The sequence below is a fragment of the Hermetia illucens genome, chromosome 1, assembly GCF_905115235.1.
Source record: "Hermetia illucens chromosome 1, iHerIll2.2.curated.20191125, whole genome shotgun sequence".
Taxonomy (NCBI): Eukaryota; Metazoa; Arthropoda; class Insecta; order Diptera; family Stratiomyidae; genus Hermetia; species Hermetia illucens.
The window spans coordinates 86,055,014-86,079,976 of record NC_051849.1 but is presented as its reverse complement, the minus strand read 5'-3'; the positions used below and the strand labels follow the sequence as shown (position 1 = coordinate 86,079,976).

The 24,963-nt window shown below is 40.5% G+C and overlaps 1 protein-coding gene across 2 annotated transcripts in view; it reads right to left on the bottom strand.

The window, feature by feature from the left end:
* Nucleotides 1–259: 259 nt before the first annotated feature.
* LOC119648694 (DE-cadherin) overlaps nucleotides 260–24,963 on the bottom strand; it is a 51,998-nt gene continuing 27,294 nt past the window's right edge. Inside the window, exon 3 of one of the 2 annotated variants that reach the window (XM_038050506.1) lies at nucleotides 260–752. The gene's annotated coding sequence lies outside the window, so the exon portion shown is untranslated. Of the gene's footprint in view, nucleotides 753–24,602; nucleotides 24,768–24,963 lie in introns of those variants that run through there. The other variant, XM_038050503.1, reaches the window with a different exon arrangement.

Below are 24,963 nucleotides of genomic sequence, written 5' to 3'. Positions count from 1 at the left end.
TGAAAAATAAAACTTACACTCATAATCAACGTCCTAAACATAACCACCAGTTGTTCACCTTTCATATTTGAAGAAATTTTAACGCCACACTAGGGCATACATATACCATAACTGCGCACTTAAGAGGTTAAATTTCTTTCTCTCGCACTTCCCCACTTCCCAAAGTGCAAAATCACTTTCGTATGAGTTTCCAACAAGGAAGAAATTGGCTGGAAATTGAGAAGTGGTTGCATAACGTATCAAAATAAAAAACAAAACATAAAATTATAAAAAATAATTTATTGACACGTGTGGCAGGGTATGTTTTACATTAGCTATTTAATATTTTTTGGAAATCAAATGAAATAAATTACTCATTTGAAGTTTCAACAATAGTTGAAATTAGAGATTAAGAATTTATCGCCGTATTTTAACTATAAAAAATCCTTTTGTGGCAGTTTAAACGATTATCAATTTTATCAAAATATAAACAATTATTTCATATAAATATTACTACATATTATATTTTGGAATGTACTTTGAATTGTATATTCATTGATCTTACGCACACTTTTAAAAATAATTACTTCAAAAACGATATTTCATTTATCATTCAAGCAAACGAAACTTAGATCAATATACTTAATGGATATTAAAAAATTCATGAAACTATACTAACACTTTGTACAGGTTTGCTAGGTTTGTAGGCTGCTGACGAGGCAGAATACGATAAGTCTGCCTTTCAATTGACTTAGCACGGACGTTAATAATGCCTGCAAAAATAAGAAAATAAATTAAATTTAAAAGGTACATGATACTTTCATTCTGTAAATAGTTGACTCACAGTACAATGAAATGTAAATGTATTCTAATCAAATGGAAGATATATGATATATTTAGTTTATGTTCATAATAATAAACTTGAATGTAATAACATGGCTGTTTCAAGCCTTTGTTTCAAATGTTTTCACAGCGTGACGAGAGCTAGACATCTTTACTCAACTGTTCTTCGTCCATGAAGCTACCAGAATCACCCACCTGCTGAACTTGCTTCAAATATGGTTTCCGGTGCACGGCATAGACAACAAACTATCACCAAAATTATCGTCCTTCCTCGTGATATAAGCCACGCACTTTCACCTTCTCATCAGAGAAAAACATATGCCATAAACTCCTACAAATCCTAGATAATTCTATCACAAGAATAAAAGGCCTCGATGATAGATTCCAGCATTGAGTCAACTCCCTTTCGACTTCAAATTCCTCTGATACATATTAAAATCTGACTAAAAAAATCTATAAAGGACCTGAACTTTATCAAAACTGTTGAGATTGTCTTACTTGCGAGTGCAAGTTTAGCTACGATGTTTGCTACGTCTCTATCAAATTATTAAAGTCATTATACATACGCATATACATTCAGGTGGTAAAAGGGTAGTATAGGTCCCAGGGCGAAACATGAATTGGTACCCACGATGGAGCATAAAACCTGACAAACGCCTGCTGAACCAACACAAACAGCTCTACTACCAAACCCTATATCCACCTCCACGTGATGATTGCTGGGAGCTCCTTCTTTACGAAAAGCTGCAAACGGAGAAGGATGAAGGCGAGTCTCCCGCGCTTAAAAACGGGACAAACTGTACCAACTGTTCTTCAAGGTGCTACACCATATATTATAGTGGCCATCCAGTAAACCATGTGTTCGGAGTAGGTTTCTTAGTCAGCCAAGAAATGAAACCTGCTGTTATCGGCTTTGAAAACATAAGCGAACGGCTATGCACTCTGCGCTTGCGAGCCAAGTTTAGAAATAAAAGCCTCATTAACGATCACGCTCCTACAGGGGAGACTGCAGAGTCGAAGAAGGATACCTTCTACGAGGCAGTAGAACGAACCCTCGAAGCTTGTCCCAGGTATGATATCAAAATCATACTTGGGGATCTTAACAGCCAAGTAAGGAAGTAGGAAAATATCAGAACATATAGGGGAGCCAAAATAGGCTCGCATCACTATCTCGTTGGCTTGGTGTTCCGAGCTCGAATAACAACACCACACAGAATCCCCTCTGACAATCAGGTGAGAGTTAACACTGAAGCCATCCACAACACAGCCCTCCGCGATACCTATAAGAGGGAAATGGATGCCGCAATAACCGCAGTCAACAGAGGACCTGGAGATGAAGCATCAACAAATGATCTTCACAACCACCTGAAGAATGTTATCATTGATACGGCCGCAAACATACTTGGCACCAGCCGCACAAAGAGTCGGAACGGCTAGTTTGACGATGAATGTAAGCTAGCAACGGAACGGAAGAATGCTGCATACCGAGTAATGTTGCATTCTCAAAGAACGCGACTTCACAGACGAAAAAAGGAAGCCTGGGAGTACCAACAAGTCTGTGAACTAGAAAAGTACAAGAAGCAAAACACGAGGCGCGGAAGTTTTACCAACAAGTCAGCAGGATGAAGCCTTATACACCTCGATGCTCATTCTACCGAAACAAAGAGGGAAATCTGATTTCCCACAGAATAGGCATATTGGTGCGATAGGTTGAGCAATTTGATGAACTACTGAACAACCAGGCTGGAGGTTGGAGGTCCCGCCAACTGAAGACGACGGACGCATACTGCCACCACCAAGTTTAGGAGAAAGCCCGTGCAATTCATCGGCTAAAAAATCATAAGTCGCCAGAAGCCGATAGAATTACAACCGAATTAGTTAAATATGGAGGCGACCAGTTACACCAAGTGGTTCATCAACGTGTGCTCAAGGTATGGGACAGCGAATCAATGCCTGACGATTGGCAACGGGCATTATCTGTCTCATACATTAAAAGGGAGGTGTCACACAGTGCAGCAATTATAGAGGTATCACGTTGCTGAGTACCATCTATAAGATATTCTACTCTATCTTGTTAGGCCGGATAGCCCCATACGCCCACAACATCATTGGCCCATACCAAAGAGGCTACACTCCAGGCAAATCAGCAACAGATCAGATTTTCCCTCTGCGGCAAGCGATGGAAAAACTGTTGGAATATGGACACCAGTTGCAAAATCTATTCATCGACTTTAGAGCCGCCTATGATAGCATAGCCAGGGTAAAACTGTACACGACCATGAGAGAATTCGGTATCCCGACGAAATTAATAAGACTGACTGGGCTGACCCTGGCCAATGTGCGAGGCCAGATAAAAGTAGCAGGATCACTCTCAAGACCATTCGACATCAACAACGGTCTACGACAAGGGGATGTCTTATCATGCGTCCTCTTTAACCTGGCCCTCGAGAAAGTGATCCGTGATGCTGATGTAAATGCAAGAGGTACGATCCTCTTTAAGGCCACCCAACTACTGGCCTATTCTGACGATATCGACATCATGGGAAGAACCACCCGAGACGTTCAAACTGCCTTCATCCAGATCGAGCAGGCGGCGCGAGATCTTCGGCTGCATATCAATGAAGGCAAGACAAAGCCTATGGTGGCAACCTTAGCACCGAAAACGAACCAGCCAACAACATCAAACCGCACTGGTCAAACAGGAAGAATAAGGATAGGAGAATACAACTTTGAGACGGTTGACAATTTCTCCTATCTTGGGTCGAAAATCACAACCGATAACAGCTACGATGATGAAATCCGCGCACGGTTCTTGTCAGCCAACAGAGCCTATTTCAGCTTACAAAGACTGTTCCGCTCGAAACGTCTCACCATAGGGTCAAAGCTCTTACTGTACAAGACTATGATCTTGCCAGTCCTCATGTATTCCTCGGAAACTTGGGTTCTTAGCAAGAAAAATTGCGAACTCTTGGCCGCGTTCGAGAGAAGAATCCTCCGAAGAATTTTTGGCCCCCTACATGAGGATGGACGATTCCGTAGCCTACACAATGACGAAATCTATGAGCGATACCATGACCGTTCGGTTGTGGATAAAATCCGGCTCAATAGGTTACGGTGGGCGCGTCACTTAATCCGTATGGATGAGGGTGATCCCACCCGGAAAGTCTATAAGGGCAATATCTATGGTAGAAAAAGAAGACGAGGCAGACCCTGCCTAAGATGGAGCGATGGCGTAGGCCAGGACGCCAGACAGCTTTTAAGGATATCGAATTGGTTGACCTCGGTGCAAAACGGGGATGTCTGGAGTTCCTTATTAAGGCAGGCCTAGACCGGATAACGGTTGTTGCGCCGTTGATGATGATGATGCTGATTTGATTGTAAAACTTCCGCGTCTGGTGATGTTGTTCCCTCTACTTCTCGAGTTCACAGTTCTACTGCTTCTCCCAGGCTTCCTTTTTCTGTCTATCTGTGAACTCGCCTCTCCGATCCGCGTCTTCCGTTCCATTGTCAGGTTACAATCATCATCGAACCAGTCATCCCGACTTTCTTGACCATTAGGGTCGGATATTTTTATGGCCAAAATAAAGCTAATATTCCTCAATTTATTGTGGAGATTATTTATCGATGCTTCATCTACAGGACTTCTAGCAGCTGTGATTATGACAGAATTCATTTCCCTCGTATAAGTCTTACGGAAGACTTTATTATGAATAGCTTCAGTGTTCACTCTCATCTGTTTGTGGAGCCCGGGCCAAAATGCCAACGAGATAGTGATACAAGTGTATATTGCCTATTCTGGCATTTATCAAGGCTGAGAGGTGGCGATGTTCACACGTGGTTAATTTGGTTGAAATTGGTCCCGTTTGGAGTGATCCCCGTTTACTTCCGGATTTCTTTCCCCGCAAACCAGAAACTTCTAGCGACAATTTCATAGGACACCGCTAGCTGAATAATCCATAGTTCCTTGTCATTGGTATATTTACTTAAACCCACCGAAGCACCACCTAAACATGTGACTACTGGATGTTCAATCTCTAAGTATGATTTTCATATCGTACCTGGATCTCGGCGGCAACATTAAAGGAAAACTGAACTGAGCTCCTAAAAATAAAGTGGCTTTTCAGAAGGCAAAAGATAAGGCAAAGACCAACCTCGTGCAAGCTTCCTTAGTCGCCTATTATTAGACTGGAGCGCCAGTTGCGCAATTCACGGATACCTCTGGTTTTAGCGCTGGTGCAGCCCTTCAACAGCAAATTAAGAGAATATGGGAGCTGCTGGCCTACTTTTCATAGAAGTTTAGCCCTGCACAGACTCGCAACAACACCTTCGACCAAGAGCTGTTCGTTGTCTACGTAGTTGTTAAACAGGTTCGACACATGCTCAAGCCATGCATGCTTTGTAATTTTCCCAGATCACAAACTTAGTTTCACATTCAATCAGAAACTCGTTCACCACGCCACGCTCGGTATCTGGACTTCATCGTCCAGTTTTTTACGGACCACGGACAACATCGGGGCGGATTCGTTCTCTCGCAATGAGAAAGTGTCAACATCACTCGACTATGCAACGATTATACAAGCGCAACGAGATCATGAGAAACTCTACTCGCTTTTATATCTCCCCGCCAGCTGAAGGAAGCAAACTGTCCAAGTGTGGACGTCGAATATACTGCAATATTTCCATACAAGTTGCGACTATAGGTTCTCCCAGCTTTTAGCTACCATCGACTCTATTCATTGCAAGACCACAACGAATCTGATTTGTTCAAATAACTTAGCCAATTGACAGGCACGACTCATCTCCGTACAAAACCATACCACGCTCAGACCAACAGACTTATGGAGCATCTACATCAACAGCTTAAAGCTGCTATCCGATGAAACTTGAATGTGCACTGAACGCGCATATTACCTACGATTCTTCTTAGCATTAGTGCAGCGTGACGCAAGGATTTGAAGCCACTGCCGCTGACGTTATTTACAGGCAACCTTCCTGGTAAACTGCTTACGTCGTCCGTACGAGGATCCGGTTTCATTCATCACTACATTAATTGTTCCAGCACCTCAGGCCTCGATTCGTCATCAAAAACTAGAGAATTATTGAAAATTTGGGGCTTTTGAGTATCACCGTAGGTCACTTCACATGTACTACTCCCAATTAGGAACAGTGGTAGAACCTTAGAGAACAGTCTCAACTTGTTTTTGGTGTTGAAATTGGGCTTCAGTTTTTGGAAAAAACAACGCAAGCGGATTTATCGTCGTCGATGCATCGAGCAACATCAAGCTCGCTGGCACCGTCGATATTCGCCCTATTATTGCAGATAAGAAGAGTGCGAGGAACAACCAAACTGAGAACCGATGAGAAAGCAAACAGATATCATTGGCCTAATTGAGGTGTTTGAAGAAAGATAGTACCGTCCATTGAAGTCCTCCACGTAAGGAAGTGCGTATCGGTAACATAATACACCTTTGACGGATTCCACTTTCGACTTCGAAATCCTTGCGATTTTGCACCGTCATATTTTGATCTGATAATGGCTATTAGTTTTTTTCAAAATGTCCCTCTTCGTGGGTCATGAATGCACTCCCTATTCAAATCATTCTTGAAATTGATGAAAAGCGATGATCCTAACTTCGCACAATGTTCCATAATGATTCGCAAGGTTTTAATGTGATCATATAGAAAAAGTCAAGCCGAAACCCAAACTACTCTATCGATCAAGCTTCCAAGGTGTTCTTTGATGTATTTCAGGACATTTTTAGCTAATATCAACGTGACATCAGGAAGTATGTAAAAATCTCTCCAGTTGTAGTACTCAAACCGGCTAACCTTTTCGGAATCTTAACGGTCATCGCCTTCTTCTACTCATTGGGAAACATTTCAGGCTCCCATGATTTAGGAATGAGTGAAAGTAGCGCTTACCATATCAGCTTTAAGAAGTGAAGCTTCACCGAATACTATACGGTTCAAAATCATGATGAAATGCTTCTCCTTCAGCTGCTGATCATCGTTGAGGAAAAGCATAGGCGACGTTCCATTCCTCTGCGAACAGCGACATGCAAGCATAGGGGTCCATTCTTTTTCCAATTCGTACATAACGAATGACCGCCACCCACATTGAGTCCGGCCTGGCAGTTACGCCGGAAGAACCCGCCACGCATTTGACGCCAATTGAACTGAAAGCACCAGCCACGTACTGCTATTTTTGTGTGTGAGCATTTATCAAAAATGTTCATTAGCGATAAAGATGCTCATAAAATTCTCGCTCACAACCTAAACAAAGATGAAATCCTCACCCACATCCTAAACAAACATGTCTGACCGGCTGGCCGAATCTTTTTTCATTCGATCACCGAGCGCTTGAATAGTCAAAACTGGCAGACCAACTACATTCTATCCAATTTACGACCGACGCTCAAATGCGAACTCTTCAGGCGTAACTGACAGGCCGAACTAAACGTGGATGGCGGGCTTAAGAATTCAAAGCATTGCTTCATATATGTTGAAACTCCAAGATATATTTATTCTTCTTTACTCCGTGCACAAAATCGTACGTGCATACACTCATACATATGTACGTAAATTGAATACCGCTGGTACTAACTTACATACAAATCTATCTTTCTTGGATACTACCTGTGAACTTCATTGGAATATATAAATGTATATGTCTGTCTCAAGTAATTGATACTGATATACAAATAAGTAAAAAGCTAAAAAAGAAAAGCTAAGATATTCCCTTGTTACCCGCCGCTCATATGACTTCACTTTATATGATGATGACGTCGTACACGTCCTAGGATGCAATCAATTAACGTGAAACAGCATTTATGACTTTGTTAAAAATGGTTGACTTTACTTCCAATTTGCCAAGATTTCCTATCTTATCGCTTATACTGCTGCCAAATTTTGTACTTCTAGGATGAACTTAAGGGGGATTTGCGAGTGCCATATGCTATTATCATCTCTATTTGAGCAAATATCTCAACGGGATATATTAGATTTCATATACATAGATGTATCATTGTGACTTTTTTCAGATTTTTCAGTGGAACAGGTTTTGAGAACGAGACCTACCTTTTGGGGCTCGCATTCTGAGCCTTTACACCCCTATGTTCCACCCAATATCAAAAATAGAAGCTGTTTGGGAAACTATTAAATTGTCCCCTTTCATTTGATTCCCCACATTTTCAGTGGAAAAAAATTATGCACCCTCCCCCCTTTCTAAAGTATGGGAACTTAACAGAAAATGGCGCCACTCGTTATATCTAAAGGAATTAATGGACCACATGTTCTTACTAAATTTCATTTTAATAAGTTCAGCCGTTTCACAGACAGGCGAACGGGCAGAATCGGAATCCATTTTAATAAGGTTTTGTTTCACTCAAAACTCACGTAATTTTCTGAGAAACATCTATACCGATTGGCAAGAAATTTGGTGAGAAGGTGGAGACGGTAAACGTTCCCACTTGCAGTAAGTTACATCTTTCTTTCTTTTGAGTTTCAGGAGGTCCTCATATTTTTTTCACCGAATATAGTCAGGTTGGGTATTAAATGAAAGGTCCCGATCAGTACTTTCCGATGCTAGTTTTAATTTTGAAATTTATTTGAAAGCCGGGCGTGAAAATGATGATTTCTTTAACGGACCCATTTTCAAAAACTACCCAACCGAAAAATCTGAAAAACATGATATACCGTATAGTATAGCTTTCAAAATACCCTCCATATCGATCTCTATTCAACTTAAGTTAATAATAATATATTACTATGTTTTTGGAGAAATTAGACTAGTAACTCCCCTTAAGTTTATTCTAGAGTTAAAAAATTTTACAGTAGTATAGACTATAGTGGGGAGGCGTTGTAGTGCCGCTTAGCGGAGATTTGTCCAAGCTCCACACCAAATTAGCGGAACTCACCCGAAAGAGCATGATATTCCCAAGGTCGGTCAAAATCATTACGGGCTACGTACAAATGGGGTAGTTCTGCAGTCAAATCGACTTATATAAGAAACAAACAAAACCTTTCATACCTGAAGCGCCTAGCTTCCGGTTTCGCGACTCGTTTCATTTTGAAGATAAAGAATGAAATCAAAATAAAAGATCTATTCGGTTGCTGTTAGTTATAAATAGGGTTTTTTTATTTTGCTCTTTTTCGAGACTTCATCCAACATTCCCTGCTTTTCTGGCCAAATTGTGAACCCGAAGAAGAAAATGTAAATACAATTTTGACGAGTTGCCTCCTCTTTTTCACCTACCATAACTTTGTTAACAATAGTACGATTTCCATATTTTCAAGTATGATTTTTCATATTGAAACCTTTATTATAGCAAAATTTTAAGAATCTAGGATGAATATAAGGGGACTTCGCGGTAAATATTCAACATATAATATTATTAACTTTATTTGAGTAGGTATCGAAATGGAGAGTATTTCGAGGCCTAGATACCTTCTGCGTGGACCACCATAATTTTTTTTCAAATTTTAGGGTTGAGTAATTTCTGAGAACGGGTCCTTAAAGTACAATAATTGACCATTTTCGGACCCCCGCACTCCTCCCCTATGTAGCCAATGTCAAAACTAACATTTCCTTCGAAAAGTACTACTTCTTTCATTTGAAACCCCACCTGTATTTGATGGAACAAAGTTTTGCACCCTATTTTACATGTATGGGGACCCCCTTAAGTTCACCGTGGGACAATGCAATTTGCCGTATGTTGGGAGATTCATTTCTTAACGGAATTTCGTGTCAGTAGGTGTATCGTTTCTAAGAAAAGTGAGCGTGACAGGTAGGCAGACAGTAAATTAAAAACATTCTACCTTTTCGCCGTTTAGCGACGGAATTTTAGTGAACCTTCTCGTCACAGAGCCATGCAGTCACGACCTGCCTGGTTTGAAGTCAGAGAACAATAGCAACAAGCGGACAAGATACCAACGCAAACAAGCATATCGGGTGGTAAAAAAAAAAAATAAGTGACTGCCATCACCATCAATCGAAGAAACCAGCTCAGGACACAACCCACGAGATACCCTAAGCAATAATCGGAGTCACAAAGCCCAGCATCTGTTTTACCAACCGTGATACTTTACTGTGGAGTGATGACGTTCAAATGAAAAATGCTAAGCCGTGCTAAAAGAGTAGAGATGCACCGCCTTGGAAGCTATTACGAAGGGCCTTCATACAAATAAAGCATATTTTTAATGTAGAGGAAAGCGACTTTACCCTCCCGAAAAAAATCTGGAAAACTAACATAGCGGCCAAGGTAAAGTACTTTGAATCTCGTATAATGGTAACATCTATCGGATCGTGTTGAATGCCAGATTAGGTTTGTATAATTCTGCTTAAGGGGGTTCTCATATGTGATGGTTTCCAGAAATCATGTTTTTCTGTTATATGTAATTGAGAAACAGAATATGCTGAGAGTATACTGTAGAAATTTTAGATCAATATTCAAAATATTTACCAAGTTACAGCAAATAGCAAACCACGCGCCATATTGACGTGCCTACAAAACGAAAATTTAAAAGCGTATTTGTTCAACCGATTAGGCTGAAATTTTTACACATTATTCTACACAACAGTAGTTTTTATCCGAACCACGATTATGTATTTTTGTTGATAATTACTTTTTTTTTAAGGTTTTATGTCAAACAAGACAGATAGTTTTCCAAATCCAAAACTCACAATTTTGTGTGTGCAAAAGCCTAAAATTCCACAATTTATAAATTGTAATCCTAAAAGGCCATGAAACCAATTTCCTTATGATAGTAAAATGGAAAATCGCTAAAACCGTATACTATTAATTGGAGATAAATTTAAACAACCACAAAAGAAAAACGAAAAAATTCATTTAAAGTTCTATTATATTGTCGCAGAGTGTATGGGTAAAAGACTCGACATGTGTATGGATTATGTTGTGCTCTTCACAAGAATGCATATTGATTTTATTACCGCAAACAAGTCTATTCTTAGTGAGGTCAAGAGTTGAGAAACAAGCCTGCCCTACAATATATTGTAATATCTTTCCAGTACGCTCTTTGGGTGCCATTCCGCTATCATATTTTCGCTCTCCTATTTTTTCTTCCCAAGAATAAATAGTAAACACAAGGCTAATTTATCCACTTCCAAGAAAGAAATTGTTTATATATAGAATGTTTCAAATTAGGCATATTTGAACTTGAATGAGCGCAGCTACTAAAGGGTTTAAGATATCATTGCCCCATACAACTACATATACCGCATCATTGAAAAGCAAGTGATGTAGATATTTGATAATAGAATGAATAATGCCGGAAAGAATACAGACTTCGAAAAAATTGATCCATAGATACACAATGTATACTTATATGACTATAATCCCATTTGGGGTAGCAGTTTTAAATCAGTAAAATGAAGTGCTTAAAATGTTAAGATGATTTATAGCCTTGAAAATTATCCGCTGTTTATGTTACACTTGAAATGATTAGGTTTTTCCTATTACTATGATGATAAATTCATGAACAAAGTATGAGCAGACTCTATCCCTAAGTATTACATGAACAAAGATTCAATTAAAATTCATAAGGAGTTTAAAGATACTTTAGGAATTTTTAAGTTTTCGAAATTACCCAAGTAGATACGTATAAGTGCAAGGAATAAACATGTACAAGTCTATGAAAGTTTCCTAGATACGCCTATACTCGTATCTACAAAAAATTCTGACCATGAACATAAAGGCCATAAAATGTCTAGTGATTCTGGGGAGGTTTAACGAATAAAAATAAACAGTTGTTGAAAGTTATTCTATGAACAACGAACCAGGGAAGTCGAGTATCCTTGTCACTCAGCAGGTCGTCCATGTGAAGTCTTATGGGCATATAATTCATAAAATTCGAAGCACCCCTCCAGACAATTGATATGGAAAAAGCGAACGCTGTATACACATATTTTTAGAACATGTCGATCATTTTAAACCGTGGTTGGTTTCATAATAAAATTGAATTTTACGACAGATCCTTTCAAAGTTTATGCTTATAGACATTAACATCACTGTAAACATAATTGTAATTTCGCCTCAAAATAACATTGTTCCTGATAGTGTTGACGGTTGAATTTTATTTTAGGACGGAAAATGTCAAATCTGGTTTCGACGGTATCATCGTAAACCCCGACGTTAAGAAATATTACTATACTTTCATCATTTTATTAATATTTTTGCTCTGTTATACACTTTCCATAATTTCTACAGTGAGTTCTCAAAGCAGTCTAATTGTGGGATAGGTCACAGGGCTAAACTGGTTGCTGTTTAGCTATTTTCTCCCACAAAAAAACACATTTATACATAGGGTGACTACCAGACGTTTTTGCGCACATTTCACACGAAGGATGATGTTATGTACTGAAATGATAGGTGGTCTGATTCAGTCTTCACAAATAGAAAATAGACAAAAAAATCGAAGCCATTTGCATAGTGTATTCAAAATTTTGTGTGACTTATAACTACAACGCAACTGCAGAGGGCGAAATAATGGATTCTAAAACGTTTTGGAATGGACATACGACGCATCCCACCGTAAAATGCTCAAATATTGGTTTACGACTTCAATGTACAAATCAGACGCAGTAGTTACCCAGAAAAGCAAGAAAAATTTTTGTTTTCAAAAATTTACATAGAATCGTCGATTCCAGCTACATAAAGCAATTGGATAATCCAAAGCACCCTTTTACTTCATCCTACGACAAATTCTATCCTTTTAAGGAGCAACCTGGATTTTGCGTTCTGCTTTCGATATGCGATTCCGGTTTTCTTAATGGTGGACGCTGGAAGATTTAATTGTCTATAACTCGAAAAGTTTTGCTTCTCGTGACGTCAAATATTAGAAAAAAAATGGATTTTCCACGAATAGTTATTTGTCTGTCATTCTTCAACAAGTTCTCCACGGCAGTGATTTACAGCAGTTTTCTAGCGACGTTCTCTCTGCTATAAATCAGTCAACCCAACAATAAACAGTACTTTTAGATTCTGGAAGCTCTTCAATTCCGTGCAATCGTTGAATGACCCCAGATGTTTGCACTCCCTCGTTTCATACAAAAAATAATGGCTCTTTGAGAATTTACAGCGTGTTCCATAGCTCCAAAATCAGCACTTAAAAATACGTCTATATTCGACAATCAACTAAGCTATACTGGTCAACATTGACCAACATGCCAAGGAAAACCTGTCAGAACCCGTCTGTACTCGAAAGCATTAGTCTTGAGCCCAGGATTATACAACTGGATCGCAATTCCCAGAATTTGGGAAAACCACCTCGTATGTTACGAATAATAAGAGTGACTATTGGTGCTTTTGCCAATGCATATGCTGAAAACAAACATAAGCACAGAATTCCTCAAGCAAACAGGCGAAGCAACGAGGCTTCAAAAGGGGCTTGCACAGCAGGAAGAAAAGCCTTGGCCAAGCACCAGGCTATTTTTGAAGAAGAAGATGAATTGTACCGGGTTAGGTGTTAAAATATAATGATAGAAAATGACTTTACCGTATAAAAATTAGTAATTTAAATTTTAAAGGCATTTTTTTCGAGATGAAATTTTTCGAATTTTTGTAACTCTAACTTGATTGAATCAAAAATGCCAACTAGACAGTTCAGAGACCAACTTTTTCATGGCAAATTTCAATTTTTTTCTTCAAAACTTTCCCATTTCGGCAAATTTTGATAGTTTTCAATAATTCTAATTAACCTTACAGGAAATAACTAATATTGTAACATTCATTTGAAATTTCCATACTTCAGGCACTCTACACTGCAGCAGTGGAGCTATAATTCTTTTCTCACGGTTTCAGCAAAGTCGAATAATTTTACATATTTTTCTGGGCAAATACTCTTTCCATATACTTTACTTTGTAATAAATACTTGTATATATTTTAAAAACAATTGGTTCAGTACTTTTTATTTTAAAAATCTCAGAAAAAGTACCTAAAATTTTAAATTTTACAATAGGCCGGATAGATGAGTGGTTAGAGTACGAGGCCGTCGTACGGAAGGCCGCGGTTCAAATCAGACTGGTGGCCGTGGGATTTGTGTCATGATTTGACGTCGGATACCAGTCGACTTGAGTCAAATCAGGGTAATAACCTCGGGCGAGCGCAATGCTGGTCAGATTGCCTCCTACAGGGTAGTGAAATCCTGTTGTGTACCCTTACGGTCCTGAATGAAGTGCACTAACATACTTCAAGGCCCTGATCCAATTGCATTGTTGCGCCAACGATTATTATTATTATTAGGGGAGGGGAGGAAGGGAGTTGTTGTTAGTTCAGGGAACCCCTTACCGTCCGATCTCTCTGCCGGTCGAGTTCAATCTTCTTCGTAGTAAGAAGAGCCCGAACATAATGCGCAATACGATTCCAGCTGCCAGCACTCTTCAGCATCTCTCTGACAATGTTGTCTGGAGAGAGCTCCCCTGTGTCTGCATAAAGCTGCTGGCGGAGGCCGTCCCAACTCTCGCAAGAGAAAAAGGTGTGTTCAGCGTCATTCGCCACTCTATTGCAGAACACACAATCAGGAGATCGCGCCTTCCCAACCCTGTGCAGGTAAGACTGAAAACCTCCATGCCCACTTAGAAGTTGGGTAAGGAAGTAATCAATCTCACCGTGCGTTCTGTTCAACCATGGGTCTAATTTGTCGATGAGCCTTGCCACTTGCCCCTTGGCTCATTTTGCCAAGGAAGTTGCCACTCGCTAAGGGTGCGTTGACGTTCTTCACGGGCAACCACTTCTCTTAAGTTTTCGCCCTTACGGCGATAGACAGCTTTGCGCTCCTTGGCAAGAAGGGCAACGGGGATCACTCCCGCAATCACCATCACAGTCGGTTCGGAGACGGTGCGATAAGCAGGCGCCACTCGCAAAACTCCCCGCCTCTGCACTTGAGCGAGGCGTTTACGATGCACCTCCTTGTCAAGGGCATCAGCCCATACCTCCGCACCATAGAGAAGGACGGATTGCGTTGCTCCCGTGAGGAGACGTCTCTTAGTTGATATAAGGCCGCTGACATTCGCCATTAGCCGACTCAAGGCCGCGACTCCTGCTGCACCCCTGTCCGCGGCTGCTTTGATTTGCTCGAAGAAGCTCATCTTCGATTCGAGCATTAAATCAAGGTATTTAATCGCTGGTTTTGACTCTATAGTCAACTCGCCGATCGATATGGGACGCAAGGTCGGGATTCTCCTTCTGGTCAGGATGACTAGTTCGGTTTTTTCCAGCGCAAGGTTGAAACCGTCAGCAGTCATCCATCCGCTTACCCGTCGCATAAATATGCCAAGTCTGCTTTGCGCCTGTTCAACAGTGCGTCCGGCAATAAATACCGCAACGTCGTCTGCATAACACCAGTTTGTAAACTTCCGCCGGGATGCCATCAGGACCTGGCGCCTTCCTGTTTTTCATATTGAGAACCGCTTCTTCGAGTTCTCCAATTTTGAAAAGAGGGCAATCCACGACGCTTTCCGCGCTATTTACCTCAACCCGTACAGGGTGTCTGGGGAACAGTGAAGCCCATGGTGTTTTACGTAGGCACCTGTCGTGAGACTTAATCCTACGGTCCTCTTAAGACACGGATTGATTTTGTGACCACAATCAGAGCCCCGCTGAGACAAGCAACAACGGTACCAGTCTATACCAAGTGCATGGCTTAGCATTCATACTGGTGGATGCAAGAATTACCTAAATTTCTACCGCACTATGGAGTACGGCAGCCGTGTTGATACGCAACACCACGTCGAGGCCAGAAGGTCTCTTCTCGCTTGAGCATAACCACAACCACCATGAAACCCCCACTAGGGGGGCCAACCGCAAATAACCGAGCTGTCCTCACATACAACAGAAGTTCACCCGAAGTATGTGAGTCCAGGGGCTTTCCCGGTTCCCATGGTACCAGTATACCCCTGGTAAGATTTCGTGACCAATTTGCCACTTCAGATGAGTCCCCGTGCAGACTCGGGTCTGATCGCCCTGATTAGGCCTTTGGAGCATTCGCCTACTGAATCACGGCCGGCAAACCAAAGTGATTACAGCGTCTTCCGGTGCCACCACTATGGAGGTTCTCCTCGGCCACTTGGTTTTGGTTTGGCCGATAGGGTTGTCGCCCCATCTTCCTCGCCGCCACCTCTGAGCACCGGTGTCTGGGGAACAATGTCCGCACAATGCGGTCCATCTGGTCGGTGCTCAGTATGCAGGGCTTCCGCAGAGCCCCGATTTTCCGAGTGACAAGCTTATAGTCCCCACGGGTCATCATTCACCTCATTAACAAGATTTTGCCAGCCGCGAGCTTTGCTTTTATTTATAGCGCTGCGGAGTCTCCTTTTTGCTGATCTATATTGTGCCTTTATGGCACATGCCTCCTCGTTGGCGTACAAACGTTGTGCCAAACGGCGGAGCTTATGACACTCCTTCCGTAGGTCGGCAATTTCTGCCGTCCACCAGTACATAGAAGGCTTGTCGCGCCTGGGGCCTCTCCGGGGCATGGAAGCCTCACACGCCGTCGTTATCAGATTCATCACTGAATTTACGACGGTGTCAGCTGCGACACCACCACCCCCCGGAATGCCCCCCAGCACGGCCCTACCTGCTCCAAGAGCTTCGACGAACCTTCCGATGTTCACCCTCGCGACATTCCACACGCAGGGGGAACGTCGTGTTGGTGCTCGCCGGCAAGTAGCGTCAAACACTTCGAACGCAATGTACTGATGATCACTTGCCGAGAAGTCTTCTAGGACTCGCCACCCGTCCACCGATGATGCCAGACATACCAACGCAAAAGTGATGTCAGGAATGCTTTCTTCACAACCTGGGCTCCGAAACGTTGGCGTGGATCCGGTGTTTAAAACTACGAGCCCGGTTCTCGCCGCCATTTCCAGAATCCGTTTCCCTCTGGAGTCTGATTGAGGCATGCCCCATTCAAGAGCCCTGGCATTAAAATCACCGCCAACCAGGATTCGTCCCTCCGTGCTCGAAACGGCGTCCTCCAGAGCATCAAGCCGGCGCCGACTCATTCCGCGTCAGGTAAACGCTAAAAAACGTTATCCCTAAACACCGGATCCAGACAAATCCGTCCCCCCGGGCTTCGGCAAGAACACGAAGTCGAACGTCGTCCCGAACCCAGATGGCAGCGATGCCCGATAAGTCGAGATACCATGAGGACGGGTCCTTATTTCGGTATTGCTCGCTAATCAGCACTAGATCAGCATTTATTTCCGCAGCGAACTGTGCTAGCAACTGGTGAGCGGTTGCACTCCGGGGCATGTAAATTTGCAAAATGCGGATCATGGCGTTCGCACCCTAGCCCTCTCCAATTCCGCCCTAAAGATCGGACACCGTCCCGAGCCCGCAGTGTGTGCGACGCTTTCGCCAGATGCGCCACGATCCCTGCAGAGAACGCAACTCTCGCTTTCCTTGCAAGTCTTCGCTTGATGACCCACTTGGCCGCATCTCCGGCATGCTGTCCTCCTGTCCGGACCCTTGCAAGCTGCTGACGTGTGTCCATAGTCCAGACACCTGTAGCACTTGGTGGGGACTATCCTCATTCGTACCCTGCATACTACCCATCCGATTTGCATACTACCCAGAAAGTTGTAACAAGTCAAATTTGTCCCTTTCGTGCTAATTTAGTGCAATCTAAGACTTTGAATGCCAGTATCACGCTAAAGTGCATAGTCTTCATATGCATTACGAGCCCATATGCATTACGAGCTAGGTAAAAATGGGACAAAAATTATATAAAATCTTTCATACCTGGAGCCCCGAGCTTCTGGTTTCCCGATTTGTTTTTCTATTCATTTAATTTCACTATAATCTCACTGAATTCTGTATAAATGGCAGCCCTATAACAACAGGACAATACAAAGCCAAATGCCTTCAATCAACTCAACAAACCAGTTAAAGAATCAACAAAATCGGATCTCCCAACTACGGCCAAATTGTTTGGAAGACTACTTCTGGAGAAATTTAAACAAATCATTGTGAATCGCAATTTTTTACCAGCTCACCAAACAAGTATGAAAAGTTTTGTGTATAATATTTGTTTTTTAAAAACGCCGTAATCTATGTATATATCATGTGAGAATATCCACTTTTGCACCTTGAATTTGCATTTGTTAATAATAGTGCGATTTCCACCAAACATAGGATAGGACGTAGGATGATGCTCTATATAATGCCCTACATTATGATTCTAGGATGAACTTAAGGGGGTTTTAGAGTCAATACGAACCAAAACCTTTCGTTTGATATCCCACATGACTATATTTAGTGGTAAAAAAATGTACACCCTCCTTTTGCATGTATAGAGACCCCCCCTAAATTCGACGTAGAATGATGTAGCTAACTGTATGCGTGAGCGTTCACAGTTCCTACTTTTCCTCCAAATTTGGTGTTAATCGCTATAACCGCTTCTGAAAAAAATGCGTGCGACAGACAAACAGTAAACCGATTGGAGCTAACCTTTTGAAGATCTTCATCTCAATAAAAAAAAACAAATTTAGTGGCTAGTGGGCTTAAGAGTTACAAATTAAGAGGAACAACTAGTGTGAAATTTTTAAACGATCATTTTTTTTGCATTTTTTGATAGTTTATACCTTTAAAAATAAAATAAATTCTTTAAATTATAGCTTTGTAAGAGTAGCTGCTAGTCCGTTATAGATGTGAGCTTCCTGAAGGGCTGTTCCTAACTTATTGCTCGGGCCCTACGGACTTTGTAAATAATCATAATCTTATAATAATGCGAGAATTTTTTTCGCATATTGTTTATATTATATTTATCGACAATGAAATCGATACTTTTATCTTTAATCGCGTTTTTCTGAAAGCTATATTTTTCAACTTTGTTGCATTTCTAACTCGATAACATATCGCGCGATCGACTTTGTTTTCTTTAGCGTTTTTGGTATATCTTTCTCCATACAATGACCCTCCAGTTTTTTGATTGGATGAAAAATGTAATTTTGCCATGTCAAGTACAATAAAATTTTTGGGCAAAATTTCAATTTTTTTTAAATCTACCATTTTGTTAATTTTTTTGCACAATGCCTAACGAACTTTTTTATTTTTTTGATTTTACGTACTGAATGTCACAGTCACTGCATAGTGAGGGAATTTTTTTTCGTGGCTCTGGAGATTGCGTATAATTCCCTAGGGGTTTTCCCAACAGTTCACCAGTTACACATTATTTATGCATAAATATACCCCCAAAATTTCAAAAAATTGGAGGGGCTTTTTAAAAAAAAAATTCCAAAAACTACCTCACACTAGTTGAACTCCTTCAGGCCAAAATTAAAAGTCCAAGTTAAAAACAACGTTGAAATAACAATGAGATATTAAACCTCTCGAAAGCGTAACCAATAATTTGACGTGTAATGTCACAAAGTTATTAATGAAAAAAACCTATGGACAATCTATAAAAAAACAAACATAACCAAGATATAAAATTGTGACGAGCTGTGCCGATTGGCAAGAGTTTATGTATACAAAATCGAAGTAGATGGAATAATGATAAAATTTTAAAACGAAGAAGATATGAAAAAGAATGGCATGCGATGATTTCATTGTGTTCGTTTTCACTTTACTGATAAAAACAATAAAGCACCGACCGAAATATTTATTACTTGAGAATGTCAAGGAGGCTTTAAAAGGGGATAAGCGGCAATAACCAAGAAATTCTTAGCGAAAGCAGTGTTGTAAAAATACGGAGGTTACGACATCGATGTGCACCGGCCCTTTGTCAACTTCAAGCAAACATATAATAATATTATTAGCAGCACTCTCTACAAAATTATGCTTGATTTTGAAATACCATCTAACAACGATCAAAATTCGCAATAAAAACCACAAAGTTCCAAGTCTAAATCCAAACTGTATCCACAGAAATTAAAACGCAGCCCCACTTAAAATTAAACGGGGAGAAAATACGGTCAACCTGGATATGTCAATTACTTTATCATCTAGAGATAATATAAATGAAAATGAAGAGCTTCGGCATTTGTTACCATCTGAATTGTTGACGATGGAGAAATTTTAATGGTGGATAAAACCACTCGTTTGAGGAAAATTGTTCGAGAGAAGGACCATTCTATCTTTTATCGTTACGGAGTTACACCGTACCGTTACAATATTGCATTTTGAAATATATATATATAAATTCGAGCTTGAAATTCATTTCAAATTTGAACAGCTAGTGACGGTGACCTTTGCAATTGAAAAAATATCCATTTATATGAAATTTCATGAAAACCGTGTAACTCCGTAACGGTAAAAGATAGAGTGGCAATTCCAAGAAACGATTTTCCTTAAACGAGCAGTGCTATCCACCATTAAAAATTCTATCATGGCCAACGGGGCATCCTGTATTAATATATTGCACGAATGGGTTGCGAATTTGGATGAATCGCCCAGCAAGCAGAATACCGACGAAATCACGTACTAAGGACGCAGATAAGTGCTATAACCACCAGGAACGGGAGATACTGTCCTTGTAATTCGACTTAAGAATCATAAGTTGTCCGGGACTGATGAAATTACAACCGAACTCGATAAATACAGAGACGACCAAAACTACACTGAGAAGTTCATTAACTTATGCCCCAACTTTGGAACAGTAAATCAATGCCTGATAGTTGGCAGCGCAGTATTATCTGCCCCATTCATATGAAAAGAGATGTCACTTAGAGAAGCAATTATAGCGACATCACGTCGCTGCGGACCATATATAAGATATTCTCCATCATATTCCTACGCCGGATGCCACCATACACTCAGAGCATAATCAACCCATACTAAAGAGGTTTCATTCCGGGAAAATTAGCGACCGTTTACATTTTTCTCTGAGGCAAGCAATGGGAAAACTGTCGAAATCCGGTCATCCGCTGCATTCACCTTGCATGATAGCATGGCTAGGATAAAACCTTACACGGTCATTAGAGAAAAAATGTACCTCGACAAAACTAACGCTTAGCAATGTGCGAGTTCAAAATAAAAGTAGCAGAATTACTCGACGACACTAAATATCTGCGAAAAGGATCCATATTTGAGGGATCTTAACTTTACCCTAGGAGAAGCGATTCGTGACGTTGAAGTGAATGCCTCAGGCACTATAGTTTTCAAATCCTTACAACTGCTTTTTTGTTCTGACGATTCTAACATCGTGAGAAGACCGACACGAAATTAACAACCTTCATCCAGATTACGGCACGACTTGCGAAACTGCATATTAGTGGAAGGAAGAGGAAATACATGATGAACAAAAAACTTTGAAGATAGAAGACTACAACTTTTAACTTGTTCAGAATTGTTCTTATCTAAAGCAAAAAATCATGATGAATAAATGCTCTTTTAAAAAGCGATATTTTAGACATGTTACATGAAAAAGTACATAATTTCTTCCAAGTTGTTAGCAGTTATTTAAGTTGCAAAAGTTGTATTGTATTAGTATTTATTTCCCGCCCTCCGCTTGCCTCCTCATAATCGAGAACCATTTGGTAATCGCCGTGTTTGAGAAAAGACGGCATCACTCATTTCACTCACCATAAATCAGCATGAAGGACACGCCTGCAGAGATCATCAAAACTCTTAGTTCCTTAAGTTGGACAATCGGCTTTTGCGATTCTACAGTCAACTAGATCTTATTCCTTTTGGATATGGACGCTATAGAAATGTAAGATCTTTTGTACTACTACTATTGCGCAGAAATAATTGACAACCGGTGATTTAATTATTTCTGCGAAATAATGCACTGCTTCATATTTGCATTGAGATTTTATATATAGACTGGAACACATGGTTCTAAGAAAATCTTCTCCTTCTTCAGCCTTTGTCCCGTTCACAAGTGGGGTCAGGTCGTCGTGATCGGCCACGTCATTCTGTTTTATCATAAGCCTGATGTGGATGCGATAGGAGCCTTCAAACCCCCTTCCAGCGTATCAAGCTACCGATGCTTCGGCCAGCCTCTTGGTCGCTTAGCACCGAATTCGATCTTCAGACCAATCTTGGCAAGTGAATTCTCGTTAACTCGAATTACGAGACCATACCATCGAAGATATCTCTCTCGCAAATTTTCCACAATCGGTGCAACTCCACATCGAACGCGAAAATCCTCATTTCGCCACTAGTCGAACGTAATATTTTCGTCTCCATTACCACAAGACGCCGTTCATTGTATAGTTGGCCAACACTCAGAACCATAGAGAGCGACAAGGCCGACGTCATTGCGGTAAATTTTAGATTGAAATGTTCCTTGAGAGAGAGAGAACATCGGTTGTGCAACGCCACTTCATCCAAGTTACCCTGAGGTGTGAATTAATTTCATAATGGAGTATTGGATAGCATTGACCCGAGATATTTAAATCGCTCGGCTCTGAGAAAGTCACTGCCGCTGACAGTGATAGTGCCTGTTTCATGGGGATCGGTCATCTAAAATTCAGTTTTATTTAGATTCAATCTGAGAACGTGTTGCATTAGGCGATCACTCCATTTTTGGACAAGTTATTCAAGATCATTTTTACTATTAGACGCTAGCAAAACATCATCTGCAAAAGTAGTATATAAGGATCTGGACATTGGATGTCCCGTGTGATCGTTTCCACAACAAGAACGAAGAGAAATGGTGAGAGGGCACTTCCTTGACGAACACCGACGAAGCTTCATTGATGAACAGCACGAAGCGGTTTTAATACACCCGAACTTTACTTTTCGCATCGTGGTAGAGTAACCCAGCGCAGAACTCGTGCGCACTAAGTGTTGTCGTAGAGCATACCAAATGATTTTGTATGGTGCACAGTCAAACGGTTTCTCTAGATCCAGAAATGCAATACAAAGAGGACAATGCTCCTCAATGAGTAAACAACAGTGCAACATGCATTGCGTCAGCAGTTCCGTAGTTCTTGACAAATGATAATTAATTCACGATTATTTCAATCATTCACGAATACGGTGGTCAAGAATGAAATAATCTAAAGATTCTGCTCGACAATCTCGCTTTTTCCATATTGGAACTGTGGTACTTTCTTGCCATTCATATGATGTTCCACCTTCCTCAATAACCCGATTGAAGAATTCACTGAGCTACAGTGTTGGCTTCCAGCTCTTGGCTTTGCAGAGCTCAGATGAGGTGCCGTCAAGTCGTGTTCCTTTCCCAGATTTCATTCGCTTTATTGCGTCCTCGACTTCAGTTGCGCTAACAGGTGGAACTACTCCAAATGTCGGCAATGCTTGTGGGAGTGGAGGATGAACACATTCGTCAGTTGAAATCCGCTCGAAACATTCTCGCCATCTATCCTTCGCGGCTCGACGGTCGGTAAGCAAAGTACCGTTCTTGTCATTAACGCAACACAAGTATTTGATATCCTATGTGCGTTCCTGTCGATTTTTGGCAAGCCGATACAAATCTCTCTCGCCTTCCCGGGTGTCCAGTTTATCGTACAGATCTTTGTAATGAACCGCTCCGGTGAAAGCGATCATTTTCTTTGCTTCACGATTCGTAATGGGTGGTAATCGCTAGAAATCATTTCTTCTCACGAAATCGCCACCATTTAATGCTCGATGGACCAATTGCTGCTTTATCCGAAGCTTGATTCGCAAAACGACAATCAACCATCGATGTTGAGGTGTGATGGTTTCATAGGGAACAGCTTTGCAGTCATGTGTTGGCGTCTTATGAGAATATAGTCGATTTACCGTTCCCACTATAAAAAATAGCAAGATGAGACAATCGTTTGATGAACCATGTATTTATAAGTAAAAGTTCATGGGCGTTCGCAAAATCGATGACCATTAAGGTCGCAATGCAAATGCAATGATGATATAGTCATCAGTGGGCACGTTGCAGCTCATTGAATAGTGCATTGTTTCCAAGCATATGATTACTACTCGACAACTCATGAACTATGGCACTAATTGAAATTACATTTCAAGGAAAATAGTTCTATTCAATCAATTAACTTCAACAAATTTTCCACTGAATTACAATTTTGACAGACAACTAACCAATTGTAAAAGTTACATTCTCCATCATTTGTATGTGGTAAAGCCCATTCTTCGTAATGTCCTTTCCGGATTTTTTTAGAATTTTGAAGTCTGGTATAACATCTTTCTTCACAAATGTATTCTGGATAAATATTCCCTAAAATCTATTGAAAATTCCCAGTAGCATATCTAATCAGTTGAAACCAGTACAAGTTACAGCTCAAAGAACTGAGAGAAGCAAATATAAATTCATAGTTTACTCAGTTGTTAGGTACTTTTTTTGTAAAAACAATTTTATTCAAATATGAAGTCATGCAACCTCCATCAACTCCTCGAAAGCCTTAAAAAATATAACCGTCTTTCCCTCAAGCAGCTAAACGCTTCACTACACAGCCAACCTCATATTTAAAGCGATGAGCTTAGAAACTTGCGCATCACTGTAATTGATAATCAATATCAGCTATTGAAACAGCGTCGTTAGCAAAGTACACAAACGATACATATTGATAATCTCTTGTCAATGATATCACCACGTTCTTTGGGCCAAATTAGATTTCATTTTTTTTCATTACCTAATGGCTCGATAACTTTCGGTAAATTCTACATCTGAAAAGGAAACGCTCACTCCCAAAATAGCAAACACCACACAATTTCCCAACTCGGCAAAATCGTTATCGATGAATTTTGATCTGAAAAACCGGTTTCAGCGTATCTGCTACTATGCGACTATCAAAACACTTTAGTGTTAGGTACATCAAAACTCTCAAAATGTGGCTCGCTCAATAAGAAAAAAAACACAAATATTTCAGTTCTTAAATTATATTCTATAAAAAAATTTCATTTATTTTATACGCCTTCTTTAACAACATTTATTATAAAACAATAAATTTTATATCCACAGTGGAGACAGTCAGTTGAGAAGTTCATTCGAAAATCTTATCACACAAATAGATCAATCGTAGAACGTCCTGCAAGAAAATAATACAATGACAAAAATTAGTTACGTTAGCAGCTATCTATCTAAAGTACAATTATGCAACGTTTACTTCAATACCGAATGTCTATGTTAGTATGATACAAAGGAGTTTATCGATTTGGTGGCAAAGTTGTAATTAGAAAATTAAAAAGTAAGTCACATGTCTTCACTGTGGATATAGCGTGAAA